This window comes from Bison bison, unplaced genomic scaffold, assembly GCF_000754665.1.
Source record: "Bison bison bison isolate TAMUID 2011002044 unplaced genomic scaffold, Bison_UMD1.0 scf7180017864464, whole genome shotgun sequence".
Lineage (NCBI taxonomy): Eukaryota > Metazoa > Chordata > Mammalia > Artiodactyla > Bovidae > Bison > Bison bison.
The window spans coordinates 7935356-7939170 of record NW_011495025.1 but is presented as its reverse complement, the minus strand read 5'-3'; positions in this window follow the sequence as shown (position 1 = coordinate 7939170).

The following is a 3815-nucleotide window of genomic DNA, read 5'->3' as shown; positions in this document are numbered from 1 at the left end:
ACTAGCAAGGTGAAAAGACAGCCTTCAGAATGGGAGAAAATAATAGCAAATGAAGCAACCGACAAACAACTAATCTCAAAAATATACAAGCAACTCCTACAGCTCAACTCCAGAAAAATAAATGACCCAATCAAAAAATGGGCCAAAGATCTAAATAGACATTTCTCCAAAGAAGACATACAGATAGCTAACAAACACATGAAAAGATGCTCAACATCACTCATTATCAGAGAAATGCAAATCAAAGCCACTATGAGATACCATTTCACACCAGTCAGAATGGCTGCGATCCAAAAGTCTACAAATAATAAATGCTGGAGAGGGTGTGGAGAAAAGGGAACCCTCTTACACTGTTGGTGGGAATGCAAACTAGTACAGCCACTATGGAGAACAGTGTGGAGATTCCTTAAAAAACTGGAAATAGAACTGCCTTATGATCCAGCAATCCCACTGCTGGGCATACACACTGAGGAAACCAGAAGGGAAAGAGACACGTGTATCCCAATGTTCATCGCAGCACTGTTTATAATAGCCAGGACATGGAAGCAACCTAGATGTCCATCAGCAGATGAATGGATAAGAAAGCTGTGGTACATATATACAATGGAGTATTACTCAGCCATTAAAAAGAATACATTTGAATCAGTTCTAATGAGGTGGATGAAACTGGAGCCTATTATACAGAGTGAAGTAAGCCAGAAGGACAAACACCAATACAGTATACTAACGCATATATATGGAATTTAGAAAGATGGTAACGATAACCCTGTATACAAGACAGCAAAAGAGACACTGATGTATAGAACAGGCTTATGGACTCTGTGGGAGAGGGAGAGGGTGGCAAGATTTGGGAGAATGGCATTGAAACATGTGAAATGTCATGTATGAAATGAGATGCCAGTCCAGGTTCAATGCACGATGCTGGATGCTTGGGACTGGTGCACTGGGACGACCCAGAGGGATGGTATGGGGAGGGAGGAGGGAGGAGGGTTCAGGATGGATTTTCTTTTAAAAATTTAGAAAAAAATAATTAAAAAAAAAAAAAAAAACAAATAGATGGTGAGACAGGGTGGGGCAGAGGGAAAAAAGGATTAAACTTTTTTCTTCTCTGTCCAGCTTTAATTTTTTTTTTTAAAAAGAAAAAAGAAAAACAAAATAAAATAATACTTTATAAAATGGGTATATAAAGCTTGTAGAGTAGAACATAATGACATAAAAAACAACGCTTTCAACAGCATTTCCTTTACAGCACATACAGTAGTACATTTTACATAGCTGTTTCTTATAAATATTGAGGGGAGAGGGAGCTAAACATAGAAATCAGTGAAGTTTTTGTTTTTTTTCTTCCCCCTCCAATATTAATTTAACCCAGTATGCAGAAGTCTTTCAAGCCTCACTTGAAAGACTAGACTTTACATTTGCACGTCAATAGCCTTTAGAGAAGTATTGCTACATAAATTTTCCTATGGGCAAAAATTTCATGGGAGTAAGCTACTGAATCTTTTCACTTTTTTATCTCCAGCACCTGATCCATACTGGAGACTCAAGTATTTATTGAATGAATGAATATGATTTCTCTCAGACTGGCAAGCAGACAGTCCAAGAATGTGTGTCGATGTGTGTGCGTGTGTGTGTGTGTGTGTGTGTGGGCATGAGCTATATGAGCAAGCATGGACTTTCAAGGATGATTTCAATATCCATCAGAACATGGACAAGCAGAAAGCAGAATAAAAAGGAGTAATTTTCACTGGAACAAAATTAAAGTCTGGAAAAGCAGTCATAGAGTCTTAGACTTGAAGGGATAAAAAAACAGGGAGTCTATGAGATTTCTAAGCAGGGCACAAGATAAAAGCATTGTCTCAAATAAATGATCTTGGCAGCAGAAAAATGAAAAACTAATTTTTTCGTCAAGTTTTTCCAATAAGGACTGTTTAACTTAATTTAACATTTTATATTTATACCAAATTTAGTCAAACCAGTTGTTCTTGTGGACAAAATTAATTTTAGGAAACTTTTCTTCCTAATTACAAAAAGAAATTTAGTTTGCAAATATGAATACATAAAAAAAGCAGGAAAATTTTATACCAAATAATCCCAGAGGAAATGATTGTTGACATCTTTCCCACTTTGTTTCTCTGTATTTGGCAGTTGAGCTCAGACTATAGAGACAATTTTGTTACCTCAATTTTTGTTTAAATTATGCGTCTTTTTCATGTTAATGAAAACTCTTCAGAAACATAATTTTGACAGTTTTAACAATTCTGTAACATTCACTTATATGATCATGCATGATGTATTTAACTATTTTTCTATTTTTGGATATTTAAGTTGTTTTACATATTTTAAGTTTCTGTACTTTAATAACTGATGATTCGAAAAGCATATGTATAGATTTTTGTGGATATTTCAACTTGTTTTCTTAACAGAATATTCCCAAGAGATGAATTACTAGTTCAGAAAACATTAATATTTTGATATATATTTCTAAATTTTTTCCAAAGAAAGTTTTACCAATTTAAACTGTCTCCACCAGCATGTAGTAAACTAGTATTATATATTCTCATCTTCATCAGTATGAGATATTTCTATTAAAAAGCCAAAAATCACTGACTTGACAGACAATAAATTATGTTTCATCATAACTTTAATTTAAATTTCTTTCATTTTTGAGTTTGAACATTATACTCAAGTACTTACTACCCTTTTTTTTTAGTTCACAAATTATCTTTTCTCAATTCCAATTCAAGCTTTATAAGTAGTAATATTTGTGTAGTCAGAAATCTTATATAAATTTATTGGATAATAAAGCAATTAATCTATTGCATATTGTATTTGTTGGATGTATTTATAGAAATAGAAAACAATTCTATTTTTAATATCAATATATTATTTTGTATTTTGTAATTTTTTCCTTTTTAAAAGTTAAATGCTTTCTCATACCTGGAGTTGATGGGAATTTTACAATTTGTATAAGTTTGAAAATCTAAATTTTAAAATTTAATTATTTAATCCATCTCCAATTTCTTTCAGTTACCTTGGGTGAAATGACGTCTCAGTCAGGAACCATAAGTACAAACAAGAAAAATCAGACATCCCAGTCAAATGATGCAGTCTGAAGATCACCCATTTCTTCACGTACTTATGACCAGAGTCATAAGCTAGTAGACACAGTTATTGAAGCCTTGGTCTAATGCCCTTATCTACCTTTGAAGGAGGCTGGGAGACAATTCCAAATTTTGACTTTAGAGAGACAGAATTTATAATATGGGAAGTTTGCCAAGTATAACATGGGTATTAAAAAGATGTTGAGTTGGCAAAAAATGACAAATATTCCCTAAAGAAGAGGGAACAAATCGACCTTTGTTTCAAATAGCTTGCCAGTTGTGCCAATGTAATTTACTAAGTAGTCTTCCATTTTTCCATGGATGTGCAATACCTTCATTATAGAATATTAAATCATTACATTTACAGGGAGAAATATCAATAACCTTAGATATGTAGATGACACCACCCTTATGGCAGAAAGTGAAGAAGAACTAAAGAGTCTCTTGATGAAAATGAAAGAGGAGAGTGAAAAAGTTGGCTTAAAGCTCAGCATTCAGAAAATGAATATCATGGCATCCAATCCCATCACTTCATGACATATAGATGGGGAAACAATGGAAACAGTGGCAGACTTTATTTTGGGGGGCTCCAAAATCACTGCAGATGGTGACTGCAGCCATGAAATTAAAAGACGCTTATTCCTTGGAAGGAAAGTTATGACCAACCTAGATAGCATATTCAAAAGCAGAGACATTACTTTGCCAACAAAG